This window comes from Pteropus alecto, unplaced genomic scaffold (genome assembly GCF_000325575.1).
Source record: "Pteropus alecto unplaced genomic scaffold, ASM32557v1 scaffold74, whole genome shotgun sequence".
Lineage (NCBI taxonomy): Eukaryota > Metazoa > Chordata > Mammalia > Chiroptera > Pteropodidae > Pteropus > Pteropus alecto.
Genome location: NW_006436291.1, coordinates 1,405,103 through 1,423,997, shown reverse-complemented (window position 1 = coordinate 1,423,997; position 18,895 = coordinate 1,405,103).

Here is an 18,895-nt window from a genome sequence, read left to right as displayed (position 1 = left end):
CGGCTCGCTGCGCGAGGACGGTGAGGCGGTGTCACCTGGGACGTCTCCGGGTGTCTGGCCGAGAGCCGCCTCCGTGTTCCGAGGTCGCACACGAGGAGCTGAGTGTGACAGGCGTGTCGCCCAGCTCCGCTGCCATAGCGGATGCCCAGCTCGGCCGCTCCAGCGCGACACGCCTTGTGCCCCGGGCTGGGGCTGGGATTGGCGCGCGGGCGGGCGGGCTGCTTCCCCCTGAGGCCTTGCGCCTTGGCGTGTTGGTGGCCCGTCCCTCCCAGTGTCCTCACATAGTGGCCCCTCTGTGCGCGTCTCTGTCCACAAGGACCCCAGTCACGTTGGATCAGGGCGCCCGTGTGACCTCGGTTTACCTTAACTACCTTTTACACTCGTCACACTGTGAGGTACTGAGGGCAACAGCTCGACGCATGAATTTTAGGGGGCGTAGTGAAGCCCCAACACTTAGGAATGGGGTTCCTGCAGCCTGTGGGGTACACATGGGAGATGGACTGACGGGGTCTGTGCAGGTCTGAAGCTGAAGACAGAGGCACCGGCTGGTGACGGGCACGGGCGGGGGTGTTGGTGTTCCCAGCACGGCCACAAGCGGCTCTCCCGTCCCACGAGAGGGGGTCCTGTGCATCCGGTGGAAGGGGCACCCTGTGACTTGTGAGGCTGTCGTCAAAAGCAGCACAGCTCGCACCTGCTCCTCGCAGGGAGCCTGCTCCTGGAGCGGGGTCTTCCTGCCGCAGAGGGGAGGCGGCCCGCGGAGAGGCAGCGTGTGTGCTCCCCAGGTGTGTGAGCGCGTGAGCAAGCACCCAAGGACCCCATGGGGCTGACCGCTGAGCCCGGTCACCTGCAGACCAAGGGGTAGTAATCACTCCTTGTTGTGTCTGCAGCCCCTACATTTTGGGGGCGATCGTTACGCAGCAACAGGTAATAAGAACCACTGTTTTCTCTCCAGCTTCAAGCAGTGACATAAGATTTATCGTGCGGTGCTTTTAAGCTTCATTAGGCTAAGACGTGGAAGGGATGAAATATGGTTGGTCGCGTGTGCTCTGTTCTCATATTCCTGTCAGTTTATGAGCCAACACCAACCCCGGTTTAGAAATGGCAGATTTCTAAAAAATAGCGCTCATTAATCAAACCTAATGGTCTCTGATGTTTTCATGCGAGTTTCAGAAGTCAGTTTTGCTAATTGTCTTCTTTTGCAGTGCGTGATTCTCCTGTGGAAGTTAGTCGGACGGTCTCAGTCTCTGCCGCGGGAATGAGAGGCAGTGTGTAGGTTTCCAAGTGTAATTTAAAACACCGCATGGCGGGTGGGGGGGGTCCCCGCGCGTAGACTCCGATAGCCTTGGTTTCCTGAACAACGCAAGTTAATTGCCGTGGGTGTTTGCTCTGCACAGAAACCACCGTCCACAGGGTGTCGGGCCGTTGACTCCCCTCGAAATGTGACCCTTGCTCCTCCTCGGTGTGCAGATAAAGCATGTGAAACATTCCACACGTACCTTCCTCAGTATTAGGTCTGGAGAGTTGAACGCCATCATTTTTTATTGGCTTGGCACATGGAAAACACAGTTTGGCGTCAACCTCTCTCCTCAGTACCAGCGACTGTTCTGTGGGGTTGGAGGTTCTGTTCTCTCAGGTAAGTAGCTGTGTCTTCTGTTAACGCCCTCGTCGTGTATTTAGATGCACACGGGAAGGCAGCCGAGGGTGAAGGCGTCACTTTAAAGGCCGGTGGTGATTTTCTGTTTGTTGGATGCTGAACCAATATCGCCCTAGTAAGAAGTTTGTTTCATTCTCTCTGTTTTTGGGAAAAACTTCCAGAGCAAATCACCGTTGGTCGTTCCTGCTGTCAAAGACTGGGGTGATGCTCTCAGGGCCTCGGCAATGGGGCCCCCACCCTCAGGCTCTGGGGTGGGGTCGGGGATGCGGGCTCCTCAAGGGCATTCTGGGTCCTGGGGGTAGAGGCGGGGGATGGGCGTGGGAGCAGAGGGGCACCTGAGCTGCCCCCGCTGCAGAGTTGTTCTTGGGCTTCGGCCAGCGCCTTTCCCAGGTGTCCTCTGCAGAGTAGGTGCTGGCGTAATTAGCACCCCCTGGGCCGGGATTGGAGGTGCGAGAGGAAGATGGGGCTGAGAGGGTGGGCCAAGCGCCCGAGGTCCTGGAGGGAGGGTTTCCGTCTCGCCCAGGGATAGACGCCCATGGCCCCGCCTGCCTCACCTGTCCCCAGGTGGGGTGGGGACATCTGCCTGGGGAAGGCCTCATGTTGCCCTGTTCTGATTGCCACCCCCCCCAGATCCTTCTCACCCCAATCTCCCTAAAACCCACATGAAATGCTTCCAGGGTCAACCCTGGGGACGTGGCCCTGGGCATCGAGGCTCTGCCCACTTCCTGGCCTTGCTGAATTTCCTTAATTGGAAAGGATGCATCCACGCTTGTAAGGGGACAAGTGGCTTCAGTCTCCAAGGCTGTGGGGGCCGGACTGGGCGAAGGAGCCTCTGAACATGGAAGGAGCTTTGCACCTTCCCTCCCGGGCGGAGCCACCGAGAGCTGGCTTGTCGACATGTTCGGTTTCCTAAGTTTCCAACCACAAGCAAGGAGCTTTGCACCTTCCCTCCCGGGCGGCTGGGGCGTGGCCGGGGCGGGGCCAGGGCGGGGCCGGGGCGGAGCAGGCCACCCAGGGCGGAAGCCACCAAGAGCTGGCTTGTTGACATGTTCAGTTTCCTAAGTTTCCAACACAAACTTAGCAGCTGGAAACAGCACAAATGACGATGTCACGGCTCCAAGCGGGTGGGCGGGGCTGCGCTCCTGGAAGCCCTAGAGAATCGGTCCTGCCCTCGCAGCTTCTAGAGGGGCCGCATCCTTGACCCACGCCCCGTAGCACCCGTCTCTGCTTCTGTCCTCACGTGTCCTCCGGCTCCGACCCTCCCGCCTCCCTCTCATAAGGACCCTCGTGGTTTCGCCCACCCCCGTGGGTAACCCAGGGTCGTCTCCCCACCCCAAGATCATTCACTCAGTCACATCCGCAAAGTGCCTCTGCCGCGTGAGGGCTCACGCGCGCACACGGGCCCTGGGGATCCAGACACGCGTCCTCTGGGGTCACTGCTCTGCTGACCACACACCTCGTGCCCGTCTCACGCTGAGATGAGTGGAGGCTCCTCCCCGCCCAGTCCTCCGGATGCCACCCTCTGCTTTCCTCGACTTGGCCTCCCCCAGCCCTGTATCAGCCCCAACTCTGGGGATGCTGCCGCCGCCCTTGCTGTAAGGACTCCTGGGCCGGGCCCTTCCGCATCTGGGCCTCGCTGGCCTCGCCCCTGGCTGGTCCCGCAGAGCTAACGCAGTGTGGGGACCTGGTCCGCTCTCGGAGCGCTAACGCCTGGCCTGTGAGCAGCCCCGACTGGCAGCCCCTCCCAGTCCGGCTGCAGGGAGTTGGTCTTGGCAAAACTGCGGCTGGAGAAGCCGAGATTCTTCCGAGAAGCGTGCTGACGCTCGGACGCGCTGGCCTCATCATCCGCATTCTGGAGCGAGCAGAGCCCGCGTTCGGGGAGGCTCGTCCGTTGTGGGGTCCGTCTGGGAGTGGGGGGCCTTCCCCGCCCGGGCTCTGTGGCCCTGGGGGCCTCGTCCCCATCTGCTGACAGGTGCCACCGGCAGTGGCGGCAGCCCCAATGGCACCAGCTCCGGCAGGTGGCAGGCCCTGACTAAGTAGGACAGGGTGCCTCAGGAGCCGCGTTCTCTTTCTGTCATGACAGTTGTCTGATGTCCTCATGGTTCTGTGTCAAGTCCAGTTTCCAAACCTCCTGCGACCGCTCCCACGAATACTTGAATCTCTCTCTCTCCAACAGATAAGGACTTGAGAAAACCAGGACCACGTTTCGTTATCCCATTTGACAGAATTAAAATGATTTCTTAGTATAATCCGTGAACCCAGGCAGGCCATGCTCAATCTCCCCAAGTTCCCTAAGACAATGTATGTTTACAGCCGGCTCGTTTTCAATCGGGAGCCAGACATGGCCACCACGTTGCATCGTCCTGCGCATCCGTTGAGTGGCTGCTGATAAACGACGGCTCCCTCCCCCTTCGGTCATGCCGCTGACCTTCGAAGGGACTGGGACATTGTCCTGTAGCGTTCCCCGTGCCCCGGGGTCGGTGATTGCATTTCGCGGTTTTGTTTAGCATTTTCCATTTTCACCAGCCCTTTCCTGTAAATTGGAAGCGAGACCCAGAGTCTCGTCTGGTTCAGCTTCATCCTTGTCCTTTGTGGAAAGGAGACCATCCAGGTGTGTCCCTTCCCTGGCGGGTACCAGGAGTCACGCGTCTGTCATTTCCCCCAGGAGTGAGCGTGACGGTCCCACGTTTAGGGACGTTGGGGTAGACCAGACCGCCCGACGCCGTCGGCCTCATCAGTGTATAACATCTTCTCTTGACTTTCCTTGATCTGTTGGACCATCCGGGGTGTCAGAATGACGTTTCTGCCTCCTCTTAACATAATCGAAACACCATGATCACACCTAAAATTTCAGCAGGGTTAAGGATGTAATTCCTTAATCCAGCCTGTCGCAGTTCAGAGTCTCCTGTTCTGCCTCGTGCCTTTTTTTAACGATTGACCCAGATAAATGTAATTAATGGCAACCAGCTGAGGCGCCTCTTTAATCTGCAAGTTTCTTCCTGCTTCGTTCTTCTCTCCCTTCTTTTCCTGCACCCCTCCCTCTGCTCCCCTCTCCCACCCTCGCAATTTATGTGTTGATAAAAAAAACATGTCATTGAGTTTCCCACAGCGTGGGTTCCGCTGACCGCACGCCACGCGTGCATGTGTGTGTGAGTGAGTGTGTGAGTGTATGTATGTGCACGCCTGTGTGTGTGTGTGTGAGTGTGAGAGTGTGTGTTACATGTTCCCCTGTATTTCCGGCAAGTTGGTAATTAGATCTAGAGGTTCAGTCAGATTCGGGGCGGTGGGTTTTTCGGGCCGTAGGCAGATGTGTGTGCACTGCCATCCAGAGGGGTCGATGTCTGAGCCATCGAGGGTCTTTGCCCCAATCCATTCGTTTATTAGCAATTGATTGCAAACTGGTAATATAAATTTTCCTGTATTAGATATTCTACTTCTACAAAAAGAAAATTCTCATTAATTACCTAGTTATTATAAGGGAAAGTTCATGCAGGAAATGCAGCTTTCAAAATAATGACTTGGTTCTCTAGCATGCTCCAGAGGTGACCAGTGGGCTTAAAAAACTATCGTCATGGACTCATGGCTTTGAACGATAGGGTGCATTTCAATCGGTGCGGTTGTTATCTTTATGGATTCTGAACTCGATCCCCCTTTGGCCTGGGGGAGCATCTTCACGTCGGATTCTGAATATTTTTGACGTGACCCCACTGTCTGATCGCGTCTGGGCTTACTGCTGAGACAGAACGTCCAACGTCCCAGGCGCATCCCGTACATTTTCTGTCTGGTGGAATCAGACACTTCTCGAAGTGCGGCTTGGTTTTCGTGGGGTGTAGTATACCACAGGAAGCAGTGGGCTGTCTCTCCAGGTGCATTGTTTTTAGACGTTTTCAGTGGTCCGGCTAGGAAACACACAAATGTTTTTAGCGAAAAACTGTAGATTCATATGGATAGTTTGAATTAAAACTAAAGACTGTAGAAGTTTTACTTAACCCTTGTCATCTTCTATCTGTGTCTCCCTTGCTCCTAAATTGAAAATCCCGTTTCCCAGTCCCACCAGTGTAATTACTGGTTTGCCTCGTCCCACACACGGCAGTCCGGACGCTTCCACGGTCACCGTCCCCTCCGGCGCTGCTGTGTGAGGGTTTCCTCACAGTTCTTTTTGTCCATGGATGAGAGCCTGTAAGGGAGGCACAGTTACTTTGCGGTGATTTAAAATTACTTGAAATAATTACCCCCGAGAGGTTATGCCATAAACTCAGTTGTGTTCATATGGTTCAACTTACTTTGGATTTTAAAGATTGATTTTCATTTAATTTTGGTTTACAGAAATATGAAATATTTACCTGCTTGCAAAGGTGAATCTATAAACGAGATATATTTATAAAAACCGGGCTTCCTTTCCTGTTTTCACGCTGTTCTGTTTCCCTTAAGAAGTAACCATTAAAAATTGTTTTGATTTATTAACTAAATACATTTATTAAACAAATTTACTTGGTTTCTTATTTGCTTTATTTTATACGTTCAAATATATACTTACATACTTACAAATAGCTCCGTCTTTCTTAAAAGCACGTACCGTGCTTATATTTACTCACCTTGCTTTTTCCCCCCTTAACATGCTAGAGATCGTTCCACATAAATATAGAGAGATTTTCGTCTTTTCTGCTTTACAGCCGTGTGGCATATTTTGTGAACGTACCATTGTTTCATCAAACAGTCCCTGCTAACTAACGTTTGAGTGAATTCTAGTCTTTTTCCATCACTAATTACGCTTCACTCAATAGCTGGGTGCATATGCCTAACACGTGCCAGGCTGGGGTTCTACAGATGCGGCCGCTGGAGCAGAGGATACCTGTGCGGCGTGTTTCAGGCAGCGCCGTGTTTCCGTGCCTTCCGCGGCCGTCATGGACCCGCATCCACGGCCGTCATGGACCCGCACGGCTGTGCAAGGCCACTCTGTCATTTCCCTTGCACTCGATGACTGGACCGCCAGCGAAGAGGCCCTTGCGCTCATTAATCCTCGATTCGCCCGAAATACAGTTTCTGCAAAAGTGGCAAGGTAGGTTCTTAATATTTTCCCCGTTATTTGTTAATTTCCCCGAAATTCATACAAATGAGTTGATTCCCTAGCCATCTTCAGAGGCGGTCAATGCGTTTGGTTTTTTTGCAGTATCATTGTGAATCCATGAATGTATATCTATTGTCACTTAATCCTTCATAGTCACTTATAGTTTTAAAAATGTACTTGTTATTTTAGAATAATTTTAGATTTATAGAAAAGTTGCCACAGTTTTGCTAAGAGGCCCTATATACGCCCTTCACTCAGCTTCCCAAATGCCGGCATCTCACGTTACCACACATTTTGCCAAACTTATGAAAAACAGCTTTGTCCGCGGCTATATTAACCCGACTCCAGATTTTGGGGGGGGATTTCTCCAGCTTTTCCGTCGCCATTTTCCTTTCTCTGCAGGATCCCATCTGAGATGCTTCTTTGCCTTTAACATTAATCTTTTTGGTGTAATTTCCCCCCCTTCTGTTGAGAGCCCCATCCAGCTGACTTCTTCCATTTAGCTGAAATCCTAGTGAGCTCTGAGTGCGTGAGTGTGAGTGAGCGTGTGCGCGCGTGTGCGCATCTGTTCAGGTCAGTAAGATGTTCTCGGACTCACCTTGCACGTTTCTTGCTCCAGACCTGGAGCGAGCTGTTTTTCTAGGGAGTGGTTCTCTCCAGTGAGGAGCGGAGCCTACAGGCCGTGATCTGAGCTGGAACGTGCTCACTGCTACTAGCTGGTCACCGACTTAGGCCTGTGCGGGGAGCAGAGTTAGGAAAGTCGTGCTTCGTATAAGGGGAAAAAACCACGAGTTCACATTCGTCCCTACGATTCAAAGTGGATACAAGGTCTTAAACTCAGTTACTCAAACGAGCATATTCGTTCGTCTTTCGCCCTGAATATCTGGTCCCTAACAGCACGATTACTGTGTGTTCCATGTCGTGTGTAATAATTATGCGACTTACTACATAGCCAGACAGCAGCGGTGGAGAGCAGCTGAGTCACGCCGTGGAACCAGGCCTCAGATCCCAGGGGCCACTGCAGTAAAGGTCTGCCGTGTGCTCCCGCGCCGTGCCTGTCACAGTCAGCTGTGGCTCTGCCCCCCACCGTGGTCACTCAGAGGCCCAGGCGGGTGTAGCCCCTGTTTCCGGGGTGCGGTCGATTGTCGCGGTGGAGAGAGAACGGACGTGGCCACGAGCTGGCCTTTAGCCCGGCTGCAGCACCGTGTCCGCCCACGAGTTTGGCCGCATCGAGTCACATAGCGCACCCTGCATTCAGCAGGCTGGACCCTGCCAGTCACATCGCCAGGACTTAGGTCGGTGGACGGGAGCGTGAAGGCCAGCTGCAGGGAGGGGACGTGAGTCATCGTGAGTGACCTGCCGCGCGTCGGGTGTTGTCACTAACGGTGCGGCTGCTTCCGCGTGGGCCGTGCACCGCGGCTGTCGACCACGCTGGCGCCTTGGTGGCCGCAGCAGGGCTCTCCCCGTCCATCCGGAGCGATGTTTTTGCTCTATGTCATCGTGTCACCGACTCGAAGTTTGTTTCAGTCTGTGTTTCGATTTTTAGGGAATACTTAAAAAAAAACTCTTTACTTATTTACATCGATTTTTTGAGAAGATATTTGTGTAGTTTCAGATTCACAATCTACGATCAGGGGCCCCAGCACGGACAGTCCTTAGTAGTGAAACGCATTTATTTATCATTACAAGCACTTGTAATAAAGTCAATAAAGCAAAATAATTCATCTGTTGTATCATCCCCTTTTCATGTTTTTGGAAATACATGTGACCACGCACTTCGTTTTGTGAGACACGACGCGAAGCCCAGCTCGGAGGGGAGGCCCGGCCCGGAGGTCGACCGTCACCCCTGACCCTGACAGTCTCTGCAGGGCCAACCCGCATCCTGAGGTGCGTGGCCTCCCTCCGTGCCGGTGCGAAGGGAGCCTGGCTGCCTCTCAGCCCAGTTTGGGGAGGTCTCCCGGTGACCCTCCCTGTGCCTCTGCTGCAGAGCTGCGTCCAGCGGTGGTGGCGCTGACTTCGCTCTGGCTGAGAGCCAGAAATGGACCTCCCGGGATGTGTGGCCCGGACGTGGAGCCTGGAGCCTCACTCCAGCTTAGTTAAGGGCTCGGTGCCCTTCGGCCTCCCTCCCGGGCACGGTCCCCCGGTCAGGGCACATTCGCTGTGACGGTGGCCGTCTGCGCTCTCTACGGCCCTCTCCTCCTGCTCCCTGGGGACAGAGGGCCCTTGAGAGCTCTGATTCCTCGAGTGGCTTTGGAGCTCGGTCATGCCAGCTCTGAGAGGGCGGCGGCGGCGGTGACAGCGTCGGTGACAGCGTCGGTGACAGCTCGGATCTTGCCCCGAAAGAAAGTGCTTGTTATTGGCGCTTGTTCCAGAGGCCCCTCGCGTCATCCCTCTCACCTTCAGCCAGCTGCTGTCTGTCTGGGTGGCCGAGCGTTTGCTCTTCCTGAGGAAATGTCACTGTGTAGAAGGGGGACCTGGATGTCAGGCGTGCCCGAGGGAACGCGCGTGTCATCGCCCAGTCTGCGTCCGTGGTCTCCCAGTGGGCTCTCCCCACACAGAGTGGGCTTCGTATTAAAGCTCGGTGCAGAGGGTCACCCGATCCATCTCATCTCTGTCACGCTCCCTCCGGAAACCGCGGGAGTGACTGACCGTCACTTCCTATGAAAGGGCTTCCTGGGCCGCCGGTTCACTGGAGGCGGCAGCATCGGCGGCTTTCGGGGTGCTCCAGGGTGGTCCCGTGGCTGCGCTGGGAGATCTCGCATGTTTCCTTTCTCCTTTGTGGGTGCCGTGCCGAAGGGGCCCAGGTGCCCGCAAGGAGGGGACGAGCGGCTTGGGCCCGAAAGCGCGTTGCGCTGTGGTGCCGTAGTCCGCAGAAGCAGCGTTTTCTGCGCAGAGACGCGGGCCCCACCGCACCGAGGGCGGAGTGGGTCGGAGCCCAGACGCGGCGGGTCCCTGGCAGACGCCCGGGCGCTCGCCTTCGTGGGAGTGACCGCGGCCGTAAGTTTGCAGACGGCGTGTGGCTCATTGGAAGGACGTTCGTTTCCTCCCCACCTATGTTCTGTCAGAACAGGGATCTCTGTGTTGTCATCGGAATTGTGAGCCCCGTGTCTGCCGTGGGGCCCAGCCGTGGGGGAGCTTGGGAACATCCGTGAATGAATCACACAGAATGCCCGCAGCTCTGCGGCCCCCAGGGGTCCCGGGGATGACCATCTGTCTGTCGGATGACAGAAGCTCCATGGAGGACCAGCCACCTCATGTGACCCCGTGATCTAGCTGCAGAGCTCTGCTTGGTGCAGCAGCGTGTCAGAGAAGCTCCGTCTCGCCAGGTTCCGTCAGATGCCAAGGAAATTATGGGAAAAAATATTGTAGCTTTAATTTTCCCGAAGGCTTATTTTCTCTCCTGACGTGAGCTTCCTCCCTTTTTAAAAGACCCAACCTACTAAACGTAGCTATGTAAAAATTGCTTGTTCAGAACTTTACAAGCTACGAAATATATTATTGCAATCTGTAGTTATATAATAAACAGGTATGGAACTATGTAACAATTCCCAGTATGAAATAATCATAAAACTCAATATTGCTTTTTCCCGGCAGAGCCTATATTTTTTAATAAACTGTCACTTTTTCTGCTCTCTGCAAACACCCAGCTTCCTTTGCAGCCGAGTTGTGCTTTGTCTCATCTTGAACATAACAGGCGAGTGCCGCCTCTCATCTTCCCTGGTGAATCGCCCAGGGATTTGCAGTGGGAAACAAGTTTGCTTTGAAGTCAGCGGAACTTTTAGGAACCGTCCAAATGCTGACGGCTTCTGGGGGAGACACGGCGGCGGCCTCACACGCCACGTGGGTTCCAGCTGCCACTGATTATCTCGGAGTCTGTCACACACTGCCTCTTGAAAGAGGCCACGCCTTCCGTGGCCGGGGTTGTGTCCCATGGTCTGCGACATCTCCCCCTTTCCCGTCCTGTCACCCAGCGTCCCCAGCATCGTCACCCGCAGCGCTCCGGCACGCCCGGCATGGCCCAGTGGGACCACGCTCCCAAGGTCTCACTTTCTAGGCACTGAGTTAGAAAAACAGTGGCTGAAGCGGGATCTTCGAGGGGTTTCCCGAGAGCCGGAAGGCAGGAGGAGGGTGACCCCGTCCTGACGGGCCGAGCCCCTGCTTCTCCGCGCCCCGCCTGCCCGCAGAGGGAGGAGGCGGCGGCACCTGCCCGAGCAGCCGATTCCAGCCGCGATTCCCCACCTGGGGGCAGCAGGGGTTTAGGATGAAACTGCTGCACCGTTCGGGTTTCCGTTTTCAATCTTTTCTCCCCATATCCGGACGCTCTCTTCGCCCTGGGGAGGGGTGTCTTCTTCCCTAGAGCCTCTGATCGAGCTAAGCGGGCGGCTGGCGAGTCCGGTCGGCTGTGGGCCGGTTATTGATGGAGGGTGGCGGTGAATAAAGAACCATGGCAGTAAAGTGGCGGCTGGAGGCCTGCCCCACGGAGCCTGCGGCCTGGCCTGGCGGGGTCATGGACGCGCTGGGGGATTGGGGAGCCACATCCTCGCCCCTGGGCCCCAGGGGACAACCGGGGGTCGCCCTGAGACCCCGGCCCGGGAGCCGCCAGAAAGCAGCCTCTGTTGGTGTCACAGGGTCCAGCGGGGAGGGCAGGGAAGGGAGAGGCCTGGCTGGCGGGCTGGGGCTGGGGCTTTGCGGGGCGAGGGCGTGGGCAGCATCCCGCAGGGCAGCGTGGCACACAGGCAGGGAGCGAGACGAGCCTGCCTGCCATTCAGCGTGCAGAGGAGACGTGAGGAGAGCAAGCCCGTCACAGCCTGAGGAACAGGCGCTGGGGCCTGTGCAGCAAGCAGACTGTGCACATCGTTACACAGTTACGGGTCCCAGGGTCCCGTGACCCGCAGACTAAACTTCTTTTCTCTAGATATGCGTTACTTTAGAGACAGCCATAATGTACTTTTCCCAGCTAGTGAGGGAAAATGGCATTGTCTGGACTTTGTGTTTCTGGGTTTTCAGAACTGAACCTACACCCCTGGCCGGCGGGGAGGGCGGCGGTGGCTGCTGGAGCTTTGTTCTTGTTAGCCATGTGGCTCTTAGACTCTGGAGGCCAGCGTCCTGTCACAGATGGGACGCAGGGATCTGGGAGGCTGGCGGCCACCGCGGTCCCCGCTGGGGCGGGGGGTGGAGATTCTGCCAGCCTGGCGTCTTTCACACCAGCACTGTTTGAGGACGAGCCTGTGCTCTGACCTTTACTGAGAGGGAAGTGTGCCTTCCACCCCTCCCCTCAGCATCCCCACCAGGATGTGAATTCTAAACCAGCTCCTTTTCCGGCCGCTTCTGTGGACAAGGGGCTGCACCCCACAACACACGTGCCAGGGCGCTGACTTCAGCTCACGGGGTTCGTGACTTTGTGATTGTTAAGTGCTCGTAATGTTTGTCAAACAAGTGAATGGCTTATCTACCCATTTTCACCAGATTGGTGAACAGTTCACGCCCATCAATTTAGGAGCAGATGACAAAGGACACTGCCCTTCCATCGCAGATCCTGAGCGTCCTCCCGGAGGCAGCCACGTCACTGGGGCCTCGGCGTCATGCAGATAACTGCTGGCGTGTCGAAGCACCTATGTCTGCACACGCGTACTTATAACGGACGCAGGGACGTCCTATTCTGCCACCTGTGTGTCTCACCCAGGTTGTCCTGGGCCTCGCTCCCCGTTGGCGCGGAGAGATATACCGTCCTATCCACGGGCTGCCTAGAATCGCAGTAAATGGATGTTCCGTTTCTTCAACGAGTCCCTTAGCGGAGGCTCCTAATCACTCGCTGTTTCAAAGGGCCATGTGGCCAGCCCGGTGGCCCGCACGTCGTGGTGGCCACAGGCTTGTGCTCCCGTGAGTTCAGCCCGGGGCTCACAGCACTGGCAGCGGGAGAGGCATGTGAAGTGCGGTGCACGTTGCTGCAGGGTCCGGGGAACGTCCCGGAGTGCGGGTGCCGCGGGCCCTCCCGCGCTCGCCCCGCCAGAGGGCCCGTCCCCAGTTCCGGCCGATGAGAACGGTGGGCACCACAGCCTCGTGTCAGGTCTTGAAGAATTATTGGGTGCTTTCGGTGATGTTTTGGAAAGTGAATTTAAACAATGGTTTATCTCTAGGAATTCAGATTACTGCGCACCGGCGGTGTTTCGTGTGTGTCATGTGACACTTCATGTGACGTAGCAGGTAAGTGCCTGGTCGTCGATGAGCACGTGATGCACACTCCGTACGGGCTGCTGCTTTTCTCCTCAGAGCATGGTTGCCTGTGGCCACTTTCCAGAAAGAGGAAACACTGATTGAGGGTGCATTGGGGAGAGGGGTGGCCTAGCTCTAGCCGAGTCCCTGCTTGGCGAGGGCGCCACGTCCCCAGTCCGGGTGACTTTGCCAGCAACCATCGAGGACAGTGGTGTTACCTGTATTTACAGGTGAGCCACTGGGGCCCAGAGGGGCCACAGGGCCAGTGAGCGGCTGAGCTGGACGAGGGCGTGAAGCGCCCGGCCCCACACCGCGATCGGCTGTGGGAGCGGGGGTTCCGCGTCCACGTGTGTGTATGTGTGTGCGTGTGCGCGCACACGTATGCAGGTGCATGCACGCACATGCGTGGTGTGGACGCGGACGCGGACACGGTACAGGTGCACACGTGCGTGCTAAGTCGACCCGGGGGGCTGCGGAGGTTGGGGGTGCACGTTTCATTCCAGCTCCCCTTACACGGTGCTGTTTGAGCTTCAGCCAAAGGTTTCAGTGTTATTTTCAAATTATTCAAGTTAGGAAGTAGGACTGGACGGGAAGTCTTGTACATGCCCGATGTATTATTAATAAAGCAGAGCAAACCGAAAAAGCAATAAGATATTTGAAAAAGTAATTTTAACTTTGATGTGGCCACATAGATTTTAGAGGGGAAAGAGGGTCATTTTGTACCAAGTTCCCTGAGCCTTCAAGACCAGGCAGAGAAATTTATAATGAAGCCCAAAGGAAATAATTTTGACAGGCACAAACCTGTATTTCTCCCATTATTAAGTGGATGTCTTCCTGAAGAATAAAATATTTGGTAAAATATTTTCCTTGTAAGCGTTCTCAGCAGCACGGGGAATTCTGAGTGACAGCGTCGAGTCGTGCCCTTTCTGAAGAGTGGGCAGGGAGGGCCTGCCGTGGGGACAGCGGGCGGTTCTCGCCCTCGGGAGGAGAGCCCGGCCGCCTTCGGAGCCGGGGAGAGGACACGCTCGCCGCCTCCTGCGGACGCTGGCTTCCGGGGCGCCCACTCTCCAAAAGCAGGTGGCCGTCGGCTTGACGTAGACCAGGCCCGTCCTCCCTTTGATACACACGCGACGGCTGGGTTTCCTGTGGCTGCCGGGGCAGACCGCGTGTCCCCTCTCAGCGCTGGGGGCCGGAGTGCACGGTCGGGGTGTCAGCAGGTCCTCGCCCCTCGGGAGGCTCTGCGGGGGGTCCTCCGGCCTCTTCCAGCTTCCGGGGCTCCCGACGCGTCTGCCTGTGCGCCCCGCCCCCGCCCCTGGTACGGACACCGGTTTTAACGACATCCGCAGAGACCCTGTTTACCGAAAAGGTCGCATTCTGAGGTTCGAGGAGGGCATGAATTTTGGGGGGACAGTTTTCAATCCAGTATGCTAAATAAGTAAAATATTTAGCTCGAGGGTGGATAAACTAGAAGAAATTCCTTTACGCACAAAATTACTTGAAATGAGGAATTTTAGTGTCCCGAGAGGATGCCTGTGGCCTAACCGCGGTGTCATAGCCTGGCCCCGGCAGGCGTTGCGCGTGGACGGCAGAGGCTGGGCGGGACGGCCCGGGGGCTGTGGACTCGGGCCACATGTCCCTGTTCCTCTGGTACCGGGCACCCGGGGCTGCGCCGGCGGAGACAGCTCCACGGACGCCTTCCGGGCTTCGCGTTTCGGCCGCTTCTACGAAGTTTCTGGTAGAGCCCAGTCGAGGCCCTGTGACTCTCGTGTTCCCGCAGGACTGGGGCCTGGCGGGCAGTCAGTCCCCAGGTGACCTCCAGCATGGCGGGGGGCCCAGCCAAGACCCCTGCAATGCGCTGCGTGCGGCCATGAGCGTGAACCCCTGCGCTTCGGGGGTGCACGGATGGCCGTGTGCGTCAGCAATACCGACCGTCAGGCGTTGATCCCCCAAAGCCACGTTCGGGATTCTTCCTTATTTCCCTTTTATTGAATCTCCTCAGTATTATTTTGTTCGTTTGTTTTTATAACCAACCAGGCTTTTCTTCCACCAGAGTTTAATAATCCGGAATCATAATGGTGCGAATAACATGAACGACAGCGCGCCCCGAAGCCTTTAAAAATAAAAGCTGCTCTTATGAAGGTCAGTGGGCCGGAAACCGGCTCCATCTGAAAAGTTCGTCGTCAGAGCGGGAAGTTGAAGGGTCCGGGTCCGCGTTCCTCCGGGTCCCCCCGGCTCTGAGGACGGGGGCCTCGCAGGCCGGTCTTGGCAGCTCCCCGTGGTCCCCCAGGGCTCGCACCCGATTCCCTTCCGCAGGCCGGCGGGGGCGTCACCCCAGGTCAGTGGGGCGCCTCTCGTGCTCGCTGTCAGAAGAAATCCCGCAGGAGATGAGGGTCCGGGGGGGCTTCGCCCCTGGGGCCCCGCAGTCTCCAGCATCTGGTGGCTCCACTGGAATTTAAAAAACGATGCGTCCGTCGCGTGCAGGTCACGGGACAGCAGCCCCCCGCCGCGCCGTGCGGGGACCGGGAAAGGCTGTCGCCGGCACTCGAGCTCCGTCTGTCCTCGTCCTATTATCCAACAAGGTTTTATTTTTTAACGAGCGTCATAAATGCGTACGGTGTGAAAGTCACACGGCACTTCCAAAAAAACGTCGTTTGCTGCTCCGGCCCCGTCTCCTCCTCCAGATTTTCGCTCCCCGGAGGGACCCACTTGCGTTTTTTACTTTTCAGCTCTTCTGAAATTTAAGCGTATGTATCTAAAGATGGGCACACGCTACTACTTTCTATTATTCCATTTGGGGCATTATTTATTGACTTCCCATTGACTTATACTATTCGATATTTTCTGCTGCTTTTTTATTTTCCTGTTTTCTCTCTTTCTGAGTGTCCTATTCGAACGTTGGACTAATTTCTCCACGAAGCGACTAATTTCTTATCTCCTATTTTCTCTCTGTCTTTTGGAGCATGTCCTTAATTTTACCTTCCGGCCCTCTGGAACCGTTATGCGGTTCTGATTTCCGAGAGCGCCCTTGGCGGCTCGGGTTCCCCTGCTCTGTGCGTGTCTGCTCTTCCTTTGCGGGTGCACAGCCTCCTCCTCCCCCTCTGAGATGGCACTGAGCACGAGTGTCGGTGTAAGAACCATCCAAACCTGCAGAGAATTTTTATGAGTTTATTTGAGCCAAACTGATGACGGTTGTTGGGAAATAAAGTCTCAGTGGATTGAGAAAATGCCCCAGAGAGTGGCAGTTTGCAGCTCACTTTACACGTTAGAATCACAGCAGACGTCAGCGGGGTCATGAGAAACCCACGGGCGGTGGGTTAGGGGGGCGGAGGACGCAAAGTGGGGGGATCTCTGCGGTTGGATAAACAGGAAAATGGACCGTCGTTCACGCTGGTGGGGACAGGGTGGCTAATAATTAAATCGCACCTGCTCTGGAGCTGAGGTGCGCCCTGGGGGGGTCTGGAAAAGGAGATGACTTTGACATTTCAAGGTGTCACCTTAGATGCAGAGACAATTGACGGGCTCACTTAAGTAAAGACTGTCCTTCATCAAGGAGGCCACAGGCTTAAGGATGCTGCTGCCTCCACGACCCGCCTGTCGTCAGGGATTTTCGTGTGCAGACCACCCTGTGTGGTCACTCTGGGTCTCTGGGTCCATAGGGCCCGTCATGCTCCCCTGGGCTTGTTGGGTTCAGTGTGTGGCCCCTTCTCTGTCCACAGTTCCCCCCGCCATATGTCTGTTCGGATCCAGGCGCGGTGCCTACGGCTCTGCGTTTCCTTTGCTGGGGCTGGATTGGGTTCCTGTCCGGAGCCTTTTCTCATCGGCCTGGTCTGCAGGGGGGGAAGAGACGGGCCCCGAGGTGCCGGCCAGAGCTTCCGCAGGTGGCATTTTCTGACTGGTGGGTCCGCGTGGGTGACCTCCGGGACCCGCGCATTTTATTGGGAAGCTTTTGTGTCAGTGTCTGTCGTTTTCCTGGAGAAGAACCAGCCGCTTCCTGCCTGCGGACGATACGGCTGCTCAGGTCTCCAGAGCAAGCGCCACAGCCAGGTGGCTCAGCGACAGAAGTCGGTTTGCTCACAGTTCTGGCGGCGGGAAGTCCAAGGTCAAGGTGTCGGCAGGGTCGGCTTCTCCTCGGCCGCTCCTTGGCTGGAGGATGGCTGCCTTCCCACCGTGTGCTCACGTGGCCTTTGCTGGAGGGGGCATCCCCGGTGACCAGTTCATTTATCCACAGTCACCTCTGTGAAGGGCCTGTGTCCAAACATGGTCCTGCTAGGGGTGGGGCTGCGACAAGAATTCTGGGAGGACATGCTTGGGCCATAGCCCACGCGTTGGCGGCCAGTGTTCGGCCAGCCGGGCTGGGGCACGGGGCCTTGCATGGAGGGCGGCGTCTGCCTGGCGGTGCCTCCTGGTCCCTGGGGACGGGGACTTCTCCAGACGTGCCAAGCATGGTGAGTGGACGGAAGGGCAGCGACATGGACACGGGCACTTGGCATCTGATTTCCGTGACCTAAGGAAATGGCGTTGAGTCGGTGTGACTCCATCACGGCACAAGGTTCACGGGCTGACACTGCTTCTGTCTCTCTTCTTGCCGGAAACCTCGCGCGTCGGACCCCCGGGGCGAGAGCCGGAGCTCAGATCGCGGTCACGGGTTTGTCACGGGACCCAGAGCAGATGTTTTTTGGGGAGCGCGTCCTCCTGACAGGTAGGAGCCTCGATGGGGAGTCGGCAGTATCTGCCTTATTTCTAAATGAACGGGACCTGGGAAGATGAAACACTTTGTGATTCCATCTGCTATAGATTTTGAGACTCACGCCAACACACATATTTTTCCGTTTTCATATGTCTTTCCAAGGATTTGTCTTTGTTGGACAGGAAACCCGTCCTCACCACCTCAAGTGGGCCGTCCGTTCTGCCCCGAACCCCACAGCCCCCCCACCTTTCTGCTGTTTAAACTCACATTCGACCTTAATGCCTTGTCTTTCCAACCATCAGATAATACAGTGACGCGGGCGGGCATCTTCCTCACGGCTCCCTCGGGCGGTCACGGGGGACGCGGGGCAGGGTAGCGGAGCCCCAGACTGCGTGGCCGTCACCGGTTTAGCGAGCTTTGTCCTGCCAGCAGCACGGTCAGTGCCCGAGCCCACGGAGGAGCCGTGCCGTGCGCCCCAGAAAACTCGGAGCAGGCGGGAATCCCTCCCGTGTGCTGGTTGTCATGGTTACTGTTTGGGGACATTTTATGATCGATTCCCAGCCTCGTCCTTTCTTACCAGGGTAGTAAGCCACGGATTTGCGGGTCTCCGTTTGCCCTGGCGTCTCTCATTCTCGCCCCATTAAACTCCTGGCCTGGCCTGGAGGTGGGACTCGGGGGCGCAGGGGTGGCTGACCACGTGGTCATGGGGACGTGGCTGGGCACAGGCTAGATGGGTTAATGACAGTGCTTGGGGAAGCCAAGGAGCGGCAAACCTGAGCTGACCAAAAGTGGGACCAGGATCACGCAGTTCGAGGCCACAGGTGGAGAAGCATTCTGTGCCGAGACGCCGGAGGTGGCCTCTCTCAGGAGACTGAGGGCCCTAGTGGACCTCTGGGCGGGGACGCGGGGAGGCCCATGCCACACCGCCCCAGGGAGCTGTTTCTAGCTGCCTGGGCTTCCCGCGAGGGCACAGCCCCCAGGCAGGGGCTGGGGAAGCGTCCAGTGCCATCTGGGGACACCAGGGAGGCGACCTCGGCCCTGGCTGGCCACTCCCCCCAGCTTCTTCCCATAGGACCCAACCAACCTCCACGTCCTCTGGGCTCCGGAGCAGAGTTCTTCCTGACCAGCCCCTCAGTTTGGATGTCCCCAGTCCCCAAACTCGTAGAGTCAAAGCAGCACTGTGATCATCCTGAGACCTCCCCCCAACGCTGACTCTGGCGCATCCCAGTTTGTGACCGGAGCGGCCGGCTCCTGGTCCCCCAGAAGCCCCCAT